Source organism: Centruroides vittatus, unplaced genomic scaffold (genome assembly GCF_030686945.1).
Source record: "Centruroides vittatus isolate TY-2023 unplaced genomic scaffold, ASM3068694v2 contig_2490, whole genome shotgun sequence".
Classification (NCBI taxonomy): Eukaryota; Metazoa; Arthropoda; class Arachnida; order Scorpiones; family Buthidae; genus Centruroides; species Centruroides vittatus.
In genome coordinates this window covers 48,101-68,254 of record NW_027121576.1, presented here as the reverse complement: position 1 = coordinate 68,254, position 20,154 = coordinate 48,101, and the positions used below count along the sequence as shown (strand labels likewise).

At 28.7% G+C, this 20,154-nt stretch overlaps 1 long non-coding RNA gene across 1 annotated transcript; it reads left to right on the top strand.

Moving 5' to 3' along the window:
• The first annotated feature begins 12,839 nt into the window (after nucleotides 1–12,839).
• Nucleotides 12,840–19,658, top strand: LOC136971386 (uncharacterized). The gene is made up of 2 exons (XR_010880158.1): nucleotides 12,840–12,936; nucleotides 18,787–19,658. It is a non-coding gene; the product is annotated as an uncharacterized lncRNA (long non-coding RNA).
• Nucleotides 19,659–20,154: the final 496 nt, after the last annotated feature.

Genomic DNA, 20,154 nt, shown 5'->3' with positions numbered 1-20,154 from the left:
AAGCTGTCGAGAATCCTGCAGTAATTCCAAAAGATCTTAAACTAAAATTGCATAAAACATGTAAAAATGTTGTTGCTCTGCTTAGTAAGAATAAATCGAGTGGAGAAGTCAAATACTTGATTTCTACTGAACAATATTTGAGTCTAAAACATAATATCAAGCTATCATGTGATAACGAATAAACAGTAAATAGCAATCTGGCATAAACTTTATTTGCAATATAATCATTGTTATATTCAAAATGGGATATAATTGCGTTTTCTGAATTAACTTATAATCAATATTTTGTATAATATCAATTCAATATTTTCTACAATAAAAATAATTAATGTACTATAATTGCCTTGATAAGAAATGAAATTCTTATCTAGTCAATTTTTGTAGTACTATAAGCTCAAATGTTAATTACTATAAATTGAAAATAAATTTATTATTTACTGTTAACTTTTATAAATGATATCATGAATGTATTCTTACGTGATGTCTGTTTTTATAATTTATCAAAAATAGATGATATATTATTAATAGATGATATATATATATATTCTTTAATATTTTGTGAGATTTACAGCTTATGTAGCATTGAATTATTAATGAACATTGAGATTTCTGTTCTGTAATTAGCATATTTAGTTTCTGTGTAAAATAAATATGAGGGATTAAAAACGTTTACACTTTAATTTTTTTAAAAAAGTATCTGCGCTCAATACAAAGAAGAAAATCAACTTATAAATAAACTAGCAGATAAGCCCGGCGTTGCTCGGGCAAAAAGTAACGATAGCGAAGATTGAGATGATTATATTATAGCCAATCTTACCCGTTTTCACAGAATGCAAGAATTAGGTTTTCCTGTATCTAGACTTATTAGAGAATTTTTAGATGGGTCTAAAAATATGTTTGATTTCCCGCAAAAACGCAAAAAACCGCATCTGCGCCTGTAAATCTTGCACCCTACTTTTTCTTAACACTTCCATTGTTAACTTAGTCTTTGAGTTGGTCAGTTCCGGTGCGCCGTCTCTCATTCTCTCTCGAATCTGATCGTCCATAAAGCGACCGCTCGCGGGACCAGTTTCCGAACCGCCGTGGCATCCGTGTCAACCGAGATACGGTGGTCTCAATCTTGACAAGGCACTAAAGAAGTGCTGACCCTCCGGTCACAAATGTAAAGACGATTGTGTGTTAGTTTTATATAAATAACCGTTCTTATACAATCTTCTCTCAATTGTATGTCTATATCTAAAAAATGTATTCGTTCGTGACTCTTTTGCTCTAGTTTAAATTTTAATCCATCATTGTTGGTGTTGTTGATTGCTTGTACGAACTCGTGTATTCTCTTGCCGTTTTTCCAAATAATGCACACATCGTCCACATATCTTTTGTAAAATACAATATTCTTTCTGAATCTATTAATAATGTGTTTCCCTAAATTGCGTAGATCCAGCTCACATAATAATCCTGACATCGGGCATCCCATAGGCACTGCTTTCTTTTGTCTGTATGCTTGATTATTGAAACTGAGGAAAGACTCATAGCATACCAATTTGTCTAATTCCATCAAATCATTCGTAAATGCACCAACTTCCGGTTTTATGTGGAGCATAAAATTCATTAAAGTTTCATAACAAAATCTATTTTTATGGATGGATATAGGGTTTCAAAATCTATCACTGACCCAACTTCTTGATCAAGTAAACTTAATTCCTGAAATTCTTTTACTACATTCGTCGGGTTTTTGTGCAACGAGAACATTGCTGCCTAATTCATATGAAATGAATCTATATAAACGTTTTCCCAAAACGTATGTGGGTCCTTCTCACTTCTCCACCACAGGTCTGACCTCTGCCTTCCTTGTGTATTTTTGCAAATGCAAATAATCTTGGCATCGCTGGATTCGGATTATGAGATCGTTTAACCTCTTAAAAGTGGAACAGTCGGTCTCGGCTCTACCAGTTAGTTGTGGAGATAAACCGTGGGAATTTTTTTAAGAATTTTCCCACGCGTTTTTCTCGTTTCCGTTTAGGAAAAAAAATTTTAAACAGTTACGTCTTGTAAAGAAAAAATCGTTTTGTATTGTCACATAATTTTTTTATATGTGAATTTTTTTCGCGGTAATTTTTTGCTAAAATTTTTTTTTTCAAATTTATATTAAATTCCTATTTGACTTTCCATCCGATACGATTTTTTCAAAACTTTTGAATTTATTTTCAATTTTATAAAATTTTTTAAAGTTTTAGGCATTTAAGTCATGACGATTTTTTCCAACTTGCGAATCAAATTCAAAAAAATGTAATTGACAGTTAACGAATTTCATCCACAACAATAGGAGACGTAAAGGTTGTTATGACTAAAACTGGCGGCCTTTCCCTTCAAACTGAAATGTGGGTGAAGGTCGTCTCGTGTTCTACTTTCTGTAGAAGTGACGTAATCATTGTAAATTAAAAAAAATTTCAGTATATCTTTTATTTAAAATTTTAAAATTCGTAGTTCAAATTTACACCGAAATATTAAAGCAAATTAAAATATTAGCATTTTGTAAATAAACTTACTTGACATACAATAAATTTAAATAAATTAATCTTTAAGAAACAACAAAACAATAAAAAATGTAGAAATATTTTTATATTTATTTTCACATTTATAACATATGTTATCGTCATTGATCGATATTTAATTTTAAAAACAATTTTCATCATTGGCATGCATCAGAAAAAAAATGCACAACTTCCCTAAAACACACTTCATTGAGAAGGTCCGCTTCACTCTGAAAAAACCGACAGTTTTATGTCAGAAATCCAATGTGTGACCTACTTTCTCTAACATAGTAAAACAAAGTAAGTTACAGTAAAACAATACACATAAACATAAATAAATTAGTAGCCCAATAATACATACTTTTATGTAAATCCATATGTTATTTCCAAAAGTCAGTTTTCCCAAAATTGTTGATAAATAAATTATTTTCAACTTTTGTAAAGTAGCATATTCTGAAAAACAAGTTCTATATTCAGAGAAAAATTTTCACCTTTTATCCGTTAAAAACAACGCAAAATGTACGAATCCACATAATAAAAAATTATCGCAGTGAACTTCGAAAAAACCAGAAACACAGATACACCAGACTGCACTGTACAAAATTTTCCCACGAACTGATTCATATTTTAATGCACCTGCGAATAATTTCATCACATGACGAAAAGTTTTTGAATAAAAGCTAAAAGTTTTTAAAAATTCTTTCATAAAATCCGATGAATTTAATTAATACACAATAACTAAATCTGTTTAATAAAGATTAATAATTTTCCATTATAATTATGCAAATTAGATATAAAAAAGATCATCGCGCAAATTCTCCCGCGAACCATGGATGACTCTTACGTCATCTGGATTGAAGTTTCCTGCAAAATACTGAAAATTTTTATATAATTATTTTACTAATCCAGTCAAATTTAAATAATATAAAATGTCTAGATCTGTTTAATAAAGATTAGTAATGTACTATCATTAATATGCAAATTAGATATGACAAAGATCACTGTGGAAAAATTCCCGCCAAGATAAAAATAGCTTTCGGTCACGTGATCACCAAGAAATACGAAGAAATATGCCTTAAATTTAATGTTTGTGTACAAATTAATACATTTTAACTAATGTCCTCGTTTAAAATTTAATGTTTCTGTAAAAATTAGTAAATTGTAACAAATTTCATCAAAGACAACAGAATAATTTTCAGCTTATAAAAACTCTACAATAAATGATTATTTCTTCGAAAGACGTCGATATGCACGAATAAATAATAAATATGCAATAATGCTTTTATCCATTTTAAGTGGATATTGTAAAAATTAAGCTATTTAATTTGTTTGGCTTTTATAATTTAGTTTCCGAATATTTTACTGTGAAATTCCATTTAGTAAACAGAAACAAAGACAAGCTATTAGTTATAAACAGGACAATAGAATAATTTTTACGTAAATTGAGTGAAAATACAGAAAAAAACGAATTATATCAAAGATGGGGACAAACAAGCTTACATCCCTAGAACAGAGCTTATAATTTGTTGTCAATTTCAGCCTGTTCCTACTTTGACTGTTTTATGTTGGTAAAAACTTATTTTTTTAAAATAAAAGTACTTTGTTGTTAGTGAAGAAAGATAAAAGTATCGAAATATAATATTCAGAATTAAAAATATTGATGTATGTCCATATTAGAAATGTATATTTTTTTCCGATATTAGAAATAATATCACGAGAAAAACATTATATAAATGAAATACGGCCATAAACAATTTCTTTCTGTCAAATAAATTACGGATTAAACAGGCTTATCTAGAAAAATTCAATCGCGAATAACTGACTTTAAATATACAGAGGATACAGTATGCTTGTTATGTGATAGTATTTGCGTTTACAAATTAACAGAATTTTCCTTTTTTTTACACATTATTATGCTATAATCTAGAAAACTATGTTTAATAATAAGACATACTACAGAAAGGGTAAGAAAGGAACGTCAGTCATTGTAACTAATGTATTATTGAAAGTTTCATTCATATAGATAATTAATTTTATCAAGATACATTTCTCCAAAAGAAAATTATCGATATTTATCGTAAATATAAGTAAATTTTATTATAATTTAGATAAAAACTCATTTTTTCCCCACGCATGGCTTCTTTCCCCTCCCTCTTACTCCTATACTTGGAACATTCCATTTCATAATTTGATGTAATAATAACGTTTAAAATGATTCTAAATAAAATATTGGCACTTAAAGTAGGTTAATATAGGCCTATATTGTCACGAGTCTCAGGTGTATTCATAAAAATGTAATAATCTATACAATAATACTTTCTCACATGCTCCATGTGTTAAAGTTTGCAGCTGTAATTGAAGGTAATATATAAAGAAACAAAATGTTTATATTATCAATAGTTATAAAAGATATCTTATTTTCACGTAGAAAAACAAAAGAAGACAGAAGAAACAGACAATCACACGACATCTCTATCCAGGACATTCTATAATTGATTTCAAATTTCTAATGTCGACATACATGAATATTTTTGTGTGTGTGAATATTATATTTCGATACTTTTATGTTTCTTCACTAAAAACATCTTAAAACATTAACTTTTTACCAACAAAAAACAGTCAAAGTAGAAACAGGCTGAAAATAACAACGAATTATAAGCTCTGTTCTGGGGATGTAAGCTTGTTTGTCCCCATCTTTGATATAATTCGTTTTTTTCTGTATTTTCACTCAATTTACGTAAAAATTATTCTATTGTCCTGTTTATAATTAATAGCTTGTCTTTGTTTCTGTTTACTAAATGGAATTTCACAGTAAAATATTCAAAAACTAAATTATAAAAGCCAAACAAATTAAACAGCTTAATGTTTACAATATCCACTTAAAATGGATAAAAGCATTATTGCATATTTATTATTTATTCGTGCATATCGACGTCTTTCGAAGAAATAATCATTTATTGTAGAGTTTTTATAAGCTGAAAATTATTCTGTTGTCTTTGATGAAATTTGTTACAATTTACTAATTTTTACAGAAACATTAAATTTTAAACGATGACATTAGTTAAAATGTATTAATTTGTACACAAACATTAAATTTAAGGCGTATTTCTTGGTGATCACGTGACCGAAAGCTATTTTTATCTTGGCGGGAATTTTTCCACAGTGATCTTTGTCATATCTAATTTGCATATTAATGATAGTACATTACTAATCTTTATTAAACAGATCTAGACATTTTATATTATTTAAATTTGACTGGATTAGTAAAATAATTATATAAAAATTTTCAGTATTTTGCAGGAAACTTCAATCCAGATGACGTAAGAGTCATCCATGGTTCGCGGGAGAATTTGCGCGATGATCTTTTTTATATCTAATTTGCATAATTATAATGGAAAATTATTAACCTTTATTAAACAGATTTAGTTATTGTGTATTAATTAAATTCATCGGTTTTTGTGAAAGAATTCTTTAAAACTTTTAGCGTTTATTTAGAAACTTTTTGTCACCTGATGACATTGGACAAGAGCATTTTCGTTTTGTTTATTGTATACGACAGTTCGCGCCAGATTTCGTAAAGTGCGGTTTAATAATTCTGTGTTTCTCGTTTTTTCGAAGTTCAGCATAATTTTTTATTACGTGGATTCATACATTTTGCGTTGATTGCAATGGATATTTTAAGGCATAAAGTTTACTGTGAATTAGTTCTAAATTCAGAAAGAAAAGTTGAAAATAATTTATTTTTCGACAATTTGGGAAAACTGACTTTTGGATATAACATATGGATTTACATGAAAGTATGTATTATTGGGCTACTAATTTATTTATGTTTATGTGTATTGTTGTACTGCAACTTACTTTGTTTCACTACGTTAGAGAAAGTAGGTCACACATTGGATTTCTGACATAAAACTGTCGGCTTTCTCAGAGTGAAGCGGACCTTCTCAATGAAGTGTGTTTTAGGGAAGTTATGCTTTCTTTTTCTGATGCATGCCAATTGTGAAAATTGTTTTTAAAATTAAATATCGGTCAATGACGATAACATATGTTATAAATGTGAAGATGAATATAAAAATATTTCTACATTTTTTTATTGTTTTGTTGTTTCTTAAAGATTAATTTATTTAAATTTATTATATGTCAAGTAAGTTTATTTACAAAATGCTAATATTTTAATTCGCTTTAATATTTCGGCGTAAATTTGAACAAGGAATTTTAAAATTTTAAATAAACGATATACTGAAATTTTCTTTTATTTACAATGATTACGTCACTTCTACAGAAAGTAGAACACGAGACGACCTTCACCCACATTTCAGTCTGGGGGGAAAGGCCGCCAGTTGTAGTCATAACAACCTTTACGTCTTCTATTGTTGTGGATGAAATTCGTTAACTGTCAATTACATTTTCTTGAATTTGATTCGCAGGTTGGAAAAAATCGTCATTACTTAAATGCCTAAAACTTTAAAAAATTTTATAAAATTGAAAATAAATTCAAAAGTTTTGAAAAAATCGTATCGGATGGAAAATCAAAAAAGAATTTAATATAAATTTGAAAAAAAAAATTTAGCAAAAAATTACCGCGAAAAAAATTCATATATAAAAAAATTATGTGATAATAAAGAACGATTTTTTCTTTACAAGTCGTAACTGTTTAAAAATTTTTTTTCCTAAACGGAAACGAGAAAAACGCGTGGGAAAATTCTTAAAAAAATTCCCACGGTTTATCTCCACAACTAACTGGTAGAGCCGAGACCGACTGTTCCACTGTTAAGAGGTTAACAAATGTTTATCAGCTTATATTTTAGTGCATTTTATACAATCCTTAAAATAAATATGGGAATGTTATTTTTATACGGTTTATCCCTATAAAAATAAGAGTATGTAATGAAAAAGGTAAGTTATAAGTGCTGTAGATTATCTTAATAATACAGTAATAAAAATTAAAATATGAAGTAAGGATATTTTTGTTACTACATTTGTACTTATAGTACAGAAAAAACTCGTAGAATATAATCGTTGTCTTTTTATCGTTATATCACGTATACAACCGTAACAGGCGTAACTTCCACAGCACCGTCGCCGTGAAAAATTCGCTAGCCGGACCTCCACCGCAATCCGAACGCAAATAAGTCACGTTTTTACGGCGAGGAGTTTTACGCCAGATTTTACGCTAGTGGAGTCTCGTCCTAAGAGAGATCTTTCCGATCTTTTTTAAATTGTTACAATAGTGACAGTAAAGAGTAGTTACACCGAAACGCACGCACCCTGTTTCACACATGGCGACTAACCCAAGTCGGACCATGCGAATAAGGATTTTCAGAAAATGACAGTTTGCACATCCCTACGCTAAAAGAGAACGTATTCAATCGTAACGTTGAAATTAACAATAATTTAAGAATTTACTTTTCATAAGGTGTAAAATGATTACAATTCTATTTTTACGAACAGTTTTTCTCTTTTACTCGAAACATTATTACACGGGCCGATCCTTTCTATATTTACACGTAACCATTTAGATGTGAGCTGACAGTTCTATGACTCGAAATATGTATAGGAACAAAACTTTGCTTTATGCATTCCAACCCATTTAGCAGAGCACGCGACAACAAAGTAATTCGTTACGATCGTCACGCATTTCTCGTTGTAAATAGTCTATACGGAAAACATGCGAGCAAAGCATGGCGAACCGAATCACTAAACAGGAGAACTTAATTCTATTTTATTATATTTTATTAGTCGCTCAAAAAACATCGACATTCGACACTTGTTTTAAATATAGACAATTCAAACCGAAAGTTTCGTGACGATATTTGCATTGAAAACAAACTGAAAAACGGTCTCTCCCTCGGTTAATACTATACTGATTTTCCTTTTTACCTTGTTTCGTCTGGCGGAAGTATCTTATCCATTGTTTTTCCCTAATAATTTTTAAGTGAGCATTTTAAACATTTTGGACTAAATAAATAAACGACGTATCAACAAAAACTGCAGATACGAATTTCTGTATAACCGATATTTATTCTAATAAACCTTGTTAGAGTGCATTTTCCACTTGTTCTAGCTGAAGTCCGTAAAACGTCATATTAATGTGCTAGTAATTAAAATTGAAAGTAATGTAAATAAATCTCAACGTTCAAATTCTATAAATTAGGGCCTATATCATAAACAGAAAATAATTCGATTCAGTATGAGGAAATAATACCAGCTTTATACAATGAATCGCGTGTTATTTACCTTACTTACCCAACCGTGGTGAAAATAGAATACGTAGAATTGTGTTTAATATTCGATGTTTATGCATTTCTTACTTATCAGGATCTGTGATAAGTGAATGTAAAATGAGATGAGTACCGATGATATTTTTTCATAATACTACCTGTTTAAATTTCACAATTTTAAATTAAAATAATATCTTCATTTTTTGCTTTTTCTGATAATAAAATAAATTTATCAAACTTAATATAAAATACGCATTGAAAATGTGACGAAACTCCCATTCTTACTATTCTAAGAAAATACACAAGAAGCAAACGAATGAAAAAATCTTTTAATATTTAATTGTATACAGGAGTATTATTGAATGAATTCCAAATCGATCGTCCTTTCACTTCTAAACAATGTTTCCTTTATTATTATTATTTTTTTATTCTGTAGATGAGCGGAACATGTACTTGTCTGAGCAAAAAAAAATTTCGCTGAGCATATATAATGTGATTTTTTCCTATAAACATTAAAATAATTAATTATAAAGTAGAGATTAAAATTCATTTTAAAACATACTTCCATACAAGATATTATCTTTTGTCAATGATTTAATGCATTTAATCGAAGTATACGTAGCAATAATCATGTTGCAGACAGTGTGAAAAATAAGTAAACAACAATTCAAATCAGTGTGCACGCTCGCCTGCGCGGCACATAAATTCTCGTTGGCGGCAACAATTTGAGCAGTGCGCGACCGCTTAGCTGCGGAGCTTAGAAAGAACATTGCTTGTAAACTGTTTTCCATCAAATAGTTTTTATATATTTTTAAATTTGTTTGTATTATATATTACAATTGATCGAATATTCCTGTGATTCGAAATAAATGAATTCCGAAAACAAGACGAGTTCGAAACTCCGAATTGCTTCTAAAACATAATTCTTATTTTCGTAATTTACAACTGTTAATAATAAATATTTATTTTTAATAGTGAATTTACGAATTATTTATTCGTTAGTATTTTATTATTGTTCTTATTATCATTTAAAAAAAATATATTAACGTTCATCTTTTCTTTACATTAACTAATCGTAGATTGATTAATGTTAAGAATTTAAATGTCCGACTTTTTTAATTACGCCGTACATCTCGGCACATAAGACAATAGTTGAATGAAAAAAAAAAGATTCCAAAATTCGGGAACGACTTATAGAACGGATACAAAAAAAAATAGATTGAAATTTATTTAATTTAAAGCCGTTATAAAAGAACAGACAAACCGTAATTATTTAGTAGTAGAGAGTAAAATATGTGCACAAAATAGAATAGCCCAAACGACGTTTTTGTGAGTAGTCAAAACTCGAATGTTTGCGACAATCGCGAGGCAGTGCGAGAAAATAAAATTTGTTTATTCGAAAAATTACAAAAAGGTCATAATTTCGTATGCTCTATACAGTATTATTACTCAGATGATAATTGCTGATCTAAACTAAATTCACAGGCCGTTGATAGTTCGGGGGTCGTTTTATAGGAGAGATATATGCTAAAACTATAAAACTTCGACGAAAATTTATACCTTGTCTTATCTTAAGGTCGTCTTGTCTGCCGAGATATACGGTAATTACTCTTACATTGTTTTACATTTTCCTTGTAGACTAAAAACCAGTTTCTGTTTACAATTAAGTTTTATGTAGTATTTTATATACTTTTCTATCTTTAGTACTGTCTGAATGTTGAATCATTAATTATTATGATGTTTAATTGTACATTCTATCGTAATGACAATTTTCATTTTTAACCACGTTGAACGTTATAGAATTAGTATAATATATAATTTAGATAAATATATTTAAATAAATATTCCACTTATTTTCTGAAACTCATTTGCACTCTACTAAATTACATTTACTTTTGTAATCGTGCTACAATTACCTATGCGGTCATAAGAGATATAGTTGCTTACTAGTATTATATCGCTGTGAGTTATATCGCTCGTATGTCGATTTATAAAAACATTTCCGTACGTTTACAGTTAAGTGAATTTAATTGCAATAAGCAAAAATTCATCTTTTTAGAAAAGAGTACTGTTTTTCTATTGTAATGTAAAATTTTTAATTTAGGGCAATAACAATAACACGTCATTATAACCGTTTTTGCGATATTGAAACTTCAAACATCGAGAAGACTTTACATAAATTAGTTTAATTCTTGTAAATACTTGCGGTGAGTTTTAAATAAATATCAATTTAAAAATCACATCGTATTATATTACAATGCAACAAATGGGTTTTACGCATAATTAAAAACTGGTTATTGTACCGAATGTAAAGAAAATATGACCAAATTTACTGATATTTCATGTAGGTTTCTATCAATAAATATAATACACATGCAATGAACAAGTTCGAAGTGTTTTTTCTTGTTTACTAAACGATGACTTTTTTTACCGGTAAAAGTGTTCTGCATAAACTTTGTTTTTCTCCAAAATTTCGTTTTAAATTTTACTTGCTTTCAGTGCGATAGTATTTCGAATACGGCACGGCAGACACGTCTATTGAAAAAACGAGAATGTCGATATCCGAATGTTCATTGTAGCAACATTCCTTTTAAAATGTTAAAATTTTGTTTCATAGATGCGTTGTCATACGTGCATAAGTTTACTAAATTGTTCTATATACCTTATGTCCAAAAATGCAAGATAAATGAAAAAAATATTGTGTTATTTTTGAATACATTTTAATTATTAAACGAGTCATCAAACGAGTTGATATCTTACTTGTTTAAATGTATTTATTTTCATACTATGAGTGGTCCCTTAATGTATAACAAATTATAAAATTCATCTGTATCAAATTATCTATTTTTTTCTAATATATATATTTTTATATTTACCTTGCTATTATTTTAGCATTACTTAAGGTATCCATTAAGCATAAATATTTTATCACTACTTTAAATAATTTTTTTTTAATATTACTTGTTTATATCTTAGTTTAAAGTTGTACTGTCTATAATAACGGTTGTAAAGTTGTACAGGTGTTATTGTGAAAAAAATGCCATTGGCACTTATCCCATTTCACATATACTTATCACAGATCTTGATAAATAAAAAATGTATAAACATGCAATCTTAAACACAATTCTATCCATTTTATTTTCACCTTGATTCGGTAAGTATCAGCCGATATTTTATTTAAAGTAGTGAATTGATTGAGCCGTTTGAGAATTATTTCGTGATACTTAAATCGGATTATTTTCTATTTATAATATAATTTATACAAGTTTAATATTTAGATTTATTTACAATAATTTTAATATACATTAACAGCAATTTATATGATTATCTTAGTGATGTGAGCATGAAACAAGCGGACAATGCGATTTAGCAAGGTCTAGCGCAGTAGTTCCCAACCGTTTCTAAGATGCGGAACACTTTTGTGAGCAATTTTCTTTAGCAGAACACTTTTGTGAGCAATTTTGTTTAGCGAAACACTTACTTAAGTTAATATGAAATACATAAGCTTGTCATCTGTTATTTTATTAGAATTGAGCAGTTATAATTCAAAATCTCTACTCATATTATTAACGCAAATTCTAAGACAGAAAAAATATACCTAAATAACTTTAATGGGAAACTTGTGCCTGTTGTTTTTTACATATTTCATTCAGTTTTTATCATGGCCTTTATCTTATTCGAAACAGTAGTACGTTCCATAAGTACGAGTCGTACAGTACATATATATTTAAGTTTATGAAAATTTTATGATTTTAATTTTTTTATATTCTGCGGCTCTAATACGATTGTACATATTCCGATTTGCGACTAAATTTGCGGAACACTTGCGAGATGCTTACGGAACACCAGTGTTCCGCGGAACACCTGTTGGGAACCACTGGTCTAGCGAAATACATTATGCCAATGGAGAAATTCTCATTTGTTAACGATTCGTATTTGTTGTTTATGTTAACACGTAGTTTGTTCATTTATTCCGAAATATTTGAAATGCTCAGCGAAAAATAAGCCTACAGTATTGAAGGTTTAAATCTTCGTTTTAAATTGTACTTCATTTGCCTAATGAATAAAACTTTTCCGTCATTTAAACAGAACCCGTCGTCTGAAGATCCAGTCGATATTATCTCCTGACAAACTATATATCGTCAAACAATAATAAATAAGGCTTTTGTGTTGCACTTTATTTGGTGAGTGTTATAATAATACATTTTAACGATTATTTTCATATGTTATTAAGTAAATTTACTTTAACGTATATAAATATAACTTTGTCACTTGATAATTGTTAGCATTATAAATACAAAGACATAATATTCCAGCATTTACCTATAAAGTTTACGCTTTACGTATCAATAAAATGCAAAAAGAGCAGTTATTTTTCAAAATTCTAACATTTTCAGAGTAATAATCGAACGTTTGTGTTGAATAGGCAACAGTACCTTTAGTATAATGACGTGTTAGATATAAACAAAAAAGTTTTTATAAAGTTTGTTTATATCAGTGAAAACTATACAAAAATTTAAATTTTTTAAAGTTTTGTGGAATTTACCAATTTAACGCAGTTGTCGGAAAAAAGTGTAAACAATTCCGATAGAAAGAAACTGTCTTTGTGAGAATTCGATTCTAGGACACCGTTTGTGATAACTATTAGATAGGAAAGTTGACACATAGGTGTCAAGAATGAACCGATATCGTCGACATTTGACGGTCACGTAAAACCCTTTTTCACGACGATCGAATAAAATCTCGAGCCCCCGGAAGCTTAGCGCGATTCAACGGAAGTTAATATAAATCAATTAAAATATCTATAACCGTGAAACAGATAATAGTAAGGGCTTATAACACCAATGATAATGGGCACAAACGCTCAAGAATCAAAGTATAAACATTTAATAAAACAAAAACGGGTGTACAATAAAATGATTATAAAAGTATAGAAACCGAAAAATCCGAAAGACATTTCAGTTGGTATAACAAAAGGTTTTAGTATACTTAAAATTTAAAGAATTTAATTAAGAAAAAAATTAGGAAGTTAACATAATATTATAGAATTAGCAAAAACATTAAAATGCAAATTTTATAATTTTCAAAAAAATTCATACATTTTCATTCTGAATGAAAAAAATACATTTCAATAATGTATTTATTTCTTCAGAATATAAATGTAAAAATTTTTGTTGAGCTAATTTACACTCGGCTCGCTGTATTACTTCAACTGATTTTCTGTATGAAATCAGTAATGCAATTTAAAGTACAGTATATTAGACTTGTGAGATCTAAACCCCCTCTTTCAATTACTTAAGGAATAGATTTAAAATTGCTATAATTTGTTAAAATTATTATTAAAATATTATTAGAATATTTCCTAGTTGTCAAAACGCGTCAGAATAAAGAAGGAAGTATTGACAAAAATTGATGTAATAACTGATAACACAATGATGTCATTTTTCTTCTTTTTGACATCAAACTGTTAATAATGAACATAAAGAGTCCTAAATTTTTATACAATCTGTTGTTAGATGATGTTCCGAACTAAATATTGTATTAATTTAACTTAGGTAGGACAGAAATATCTTCAATTCATCAATTTTGTAGAGAAAAAATTTTAACTCCCTTTCAGTTAAAAAGAAAGTTAGCTTCTGTTAGAAAGATCGTTATCATCAACTCTGTTATGAGCCATTCTACTTCTTTCTACCCCTTACCATGATGTAATACTGTAATGAGTTGATTGGGTGGAACTGAGAAATATTATCAAACTTTGCGCCCAAATCGAGGAGTTCGCTGAAGACTTTCATCGCAAAAGAAAGTCCATTTGGGTTCTCTAATGAATAGTTAGGAGTTCGCCTAAAAGCTTCATTCTACGAAAAAGTAAAATTAGTTTTTCCACATAGATTAGATATGATACAAGTCTCCCTCTAAATAAAAGTGCCTGATTGTTCAGCAGAAGAATAAAGACCTGTAATAATGTGCTTATGAAAAAAGTAAGAACTTTAAATAGAAGACACCGTACATCATGTCTCCTAATCAATAAGGCATATAATCTCCAACTTGTTTTATGTAAACTCTCTCTCTCTCCCGCGTTTAGAATTTAGAGATTAAGATAGCTTTAAGTTGAATCGTTTGTTGTATTTCCATTTTGAATATCATTAAATCTTATTTGTTATTGTTAAATGGATTCATCAATGACTCAAATCCTTCCAGCACCATTCCCAACTTACTCGCGTTTTTTCCACTTGTATTCTGCGAGGTTTATAGCGCGTTAACCCGCTATTTACTTAAAGGTTAACTGGTGTCAAAAAAAGTCTATCAGGGTTTTTGCGAACTTCTGATGAAATAAAATTAATCTTAAGAAAGCCATCCTACTCAGAAAAGCCGACTTGCACTCGGAGCCGAGTAAGCAGTGGACGGTTTTAATTATAAACTCGGATACCACCCCGGCGGATCTTACAGACTATATTATAAGCATATGATCTCGTACAGACATATTCACTGAAAGTCGTATATAAATTGATACACTGCCATCTCTTCAATTGAGTTTGTCATCATCATTTTTCTTAACAATCAAGCAGGCACACCTATCAACTAACCATAAAATTTTAGTTTCAAGTAGTTGTTATAACTTTTAAATTAAAATATTTATCATAACATTCGGATGTTTGTGTTTTGATAACGAAAAAACATTATGATATCAAGTACAGTTACTGTATCACCTCTTCCATTTAGTAATTAATAAGACTTTCAATTTTCACTACATTTGTGAAGTAGTGATGTAATACCAAAATGTATGACTATTAAAATTTAATATTTTTTGCAGCTCACGTTCTGTAGCAATTGTAGTAGTCAGGGTTTGTTGTACTGTAAAGTGTCATTTTGAATTCATTCTGTTTCCATTTACTCTGTCAAATAAGACACAATTCACATCTTTGCAATTTTGGCGAGAATTAACATTATATCTGTATATGCTCATCTGGCTGTCATTTAATCGCTTAAACAAACGTGTTAAAAATGTATATATATATATATATATTTTTCTATATAAAAATGTTTTAGAAAAATTTGAAATGGCTTAAGCTGAGAAACGTTTATTAAAGAGATATTAACGTTTTCGACCGAATTTGATAGGCCATCTTCAGATACAACTAAATTCTAACGTATTTTTAACTTAACCCTCCTTGAGTCTTACCATGGGTCTTACAGACCCGGCGCGAACTTTTGTTAAAATTTTTTAATATTGAATATTTTCCAAAAAATCTGAAAAAAATTAATATTCTTCTAACTTTCTAACCCGATTACCATGCTGTTAAATTTTTTTGAATAACAACGCTCATTTTTGAGAAAAAAAATACTTTGGGTCTGTCAGACCCATGCGACTCATGATGGGTGTAAAAAAAGACCGTTTAATTTGTCGCCGTTGCCGATAGCGGATGTCGCAATAACTTTATCGCGTTTAAGTTGTCGCGCGGTGTTTATTAAATCTTATCATATCGTTATTTATTTGTATATTTATATTTTTGTTTTTTTTGTTATAATATTGTTTTTAAAAGTAATGTCTAATTAATTTTTAATTATTTTGATTATTTTTTTTTCTTCTCATATAATTTTTATTTATCACTTTTATAATTAATTTATAATTTTTCCTCGTTTATTAGGCGATGCAAGTTGGCTTTTTTTCACTTTTACTAAGTAATCAGAAACTTGTGAAAACAGTCTAGCTTTAAAATTCCGGGAAATATCCTGCCCCCTCGAAAATGATCTTGGTAATCGAATTTACACAATCGCTATAAATTCTTTTGTTTTAATTGCGTTATGAGCTATAAATTGCTAATTAAATGTTTGACAGTGTTCAGAAGAGTAAACATTAAGAAATTAGATATATGGAAAATAATTACAACTACGCGACAATCATATCGCATAGCTGTAATTATTCTATAATCTAATAATCCGGATTAATCTGATAAAAATATTTTTAATTATAATCTGCTTTTATTATTTATTCATTTTTCATCGCGGCACAACAAAACAAACCTGAAAAGTTAGCCCGATCTACATAACAAGTAATTATGAATGAAATCGCTGCGTTTGATCGCGTAGCGACTGTTTTGTCGCGCGATACACAAAGCGCGACAAAAAAACTCAAAACTAAATTATGAAAATATAAATTGTGAAAATTATAAAATTTTTGATAATTGCATTTTGATAACATTCAGGTATTGATATGCATGCCTTTTTAAAGTTTTATTATGTTAATATTTTATATTATAAAAAAAACAAATTACAGAATCGACAACATGTCATTAATTGCCGAATTTTTGATGGTCCTCTCATTATTTTGTCGATCGATTCATTTCGTGCAGAGAAAACATTTATATCTAAACTATTAACAAAGAATTTTGATAGATTGAATAATATTTCGACTGATGTCAATTTTTGAATTAGGTGATCGAGTTAAGCCTAACACACGACTATATCACATTAAAAATTAAAAATAAAATTCATGTGTGAAAATCTAACAGAACTATCTGTTAAATCTTGAAGAAGACATTCTAATGAGTAAAACAAAATAAAACAGTTGTCAATTAGTCGATTTTAAACCCAGAAAAAAGCATTTTTAAATAGAGCCATAAAACAGTTAATGTTTATTGACTCTCGCGATAGGGGGTAACGCGAAATCTATTATAAAAATTTTTAGCAGTAGTACTAAATTTTTACTGACTTCACACGAATGAGTGATCTTTTTTCCCCATTTGCAAACAAACCTGATGATTATCGGTAAAACGTCAGATAACTTACAGCGAGTTGAAATTTGATATGTTTATTATTTTGTGTTTTTTTCCTCAAATTACGTAAAAATAAATATTGAAAAGACAATTTTGTCAATACAAAAGTAATTTACACTACTAAATAGAAAACAAAGCGTAGAATTTAACGGAAAAATTGTAGTTTTTCTTCGCGATAGAAAAAATTTATTAATTTCAAAATAAAAATGGCGGGTCTGACAGACCCATGCGACCTAAGTAAGAGAACGATTTCTAGCAATTCACACAGGGTTAATATTGATGCGTCACTACGTTTAAATTTATAACAAAATACTAGATTACTTGACAAATAAATAATAAAATATAACAAAATATAATAAATGAACTAATGAAATAACAATGTAAATAATGTAATAAAATAAACAATAACATGTGTAAAATAAAGTAAATACACATAAACTGCCATTCAGTATAAAAGCAAGTGCGGGCTAAAGATTTTTATCGGTTAGTTTTTCTTTTATGTAGAACTTCCATGCAAAAAGTAATCCACCCGCATCCCAGGTGTTGAGTTAAAAATACGTTAGAATTTAGTTGCATCTGAAGATGGCTTATGATATTCGGTCGAAAACGTTAATATTTTTTAAATAAACGTTTCTCAGTATCAGGAGTTAGATGATTTATTAAATATATAAAGAGCTGAGTAAGACATTTGGTTATCTGAAACGGCTTTGAAACTAATTTAGACGGTAGCCATCAGAAAAGTTCTTTACATTCTTCTGTGTGTGTTTACGATAAATTTTCTTCGGAAATTAGATTTTATTCAATTGAGAAAAAGTTGTATTTTGTACAAACTCGTTTTCACAATAAACATTATTCTGATAACAAGTTGTGGGTGAATAAACATTTAAAAATCTTCTCTGAACTCATGACAATAACGAAGAAATGCATTAGAGAATACGTTTTGAATAAAATTTCAATTTTCACAAATTTACTATCAATATATACTTAATATAAATACAATTTCTCACCAGACGTAAAAGTCTAAATTCGTATACTATATAAGCATGCATTTTTGAATATGTAAGAGCTAAAAAAAAGGGCTTTACGTAACACTTTTAAAGGTTCATTTATGACAAATTACTTATATAAATCAATTTAATATTGTAGTACGTAACGTTGTAAAATAAATTATATATAACTTTTATAATTTGTATAGATATTTATTAAAAAGATTTAATCCAAAATACATAAATTTTATTAAACTGTTTGACTTATTTTTAGCATTTCAACGTTAATCAAGAATGAAAAATTACAACAGAACGATTCCTGTTGAACCTTTCTTTTTCGAAACAGTTTTCACTGTTGATGCTGTGAGAAATTTCTTTCGCACTTATTGGCATTACTCCATTTACATATCCATCTTCTATATACTTGCCATTAAGATCCTTCAGCATTACATGAAAGATCGCCCTCCATATAACTTCAACCGTGCATTCACCATCTGGAATGGCATTTTGGCTCTTTACAGTATCTGCAGCACAATTAGATTAATTCCAATTTTCTTCGAACATATTAAACACTCTACTTTTTACGAAATAGCTTGTGACATAAGTATTATAGAAAATACACCGTCGTATTACTTTTGGATAACACTGTTCGTGTTTTCGAAAGTTTGGGAATTGGGAGATACGATTATGATAATACTTCATAAAAGAAAATTGATGTTTCTTCACTGTTATCATCATCCTACTATGTTGGTTATGTCATGGTACGGTTTGTACAAAGAATCGTGCTATCTATTGTTGATTGTCATCGTTAATCTCTTCGTACATTCTTTGATGTATACCTATTTTACTGTAAAATGCATGGGGATTAAGATATCATCAACAATAGCCATGTTTGTTACGGGAACTCAAGTTGCTCAAATGTGGTTCGCGTTATTGCTTACATGTTGGATGTATTGGTTGCTGTTAAATGGTCATCCATGCGACACTCCTTTTGATGTTTTAAAATACTGCTTTGTTGTAGCTTTGTCATATTTGGGTCTATTTACCCATTTGTTTTATAAATCATATATTTGCAAATCAAAAGTATACGAGAACAAAGATAAAACACAATAGTACGTCGTTTCATGCTATTGATACAAAATTTCATTATTAAAGAAATTATTAATATAATACACAATAAATAATAAATGATATGATATGCTAATAAATAATAATCATACTTCTATCGAATCGTTTGTATTATAATAAATATTGAAAATTTGTAACACCGAAATTTTAGACGTTGTAAACGAATATTTTATAATTTTTAATGTTTAATTTTTATATTTTATTGTTATTAGATTTTTAAACTGTTTGTTACTAGCTTTATTACACTTTCACTTTCATATATTCTATTCTTGTGTATCTGAAATATTGGTCTATTGGATAGAAATGTTGTGTCATATACACTCATTTACAATTGTAAGAATAAAGAAACACATAAGATTTTTTGTGTTGCGTTATTATTTAAAAGTTTGTTTCGTTTAGAAGTAAAAGAATTTTATTTTTATTTTTTATTCTATTTTTTACAGTAACTTTTCGGAGCAAATTGAAATTATTAGATATAATTTATTAAACAATGAATTCAATTCCCTTAAAATAT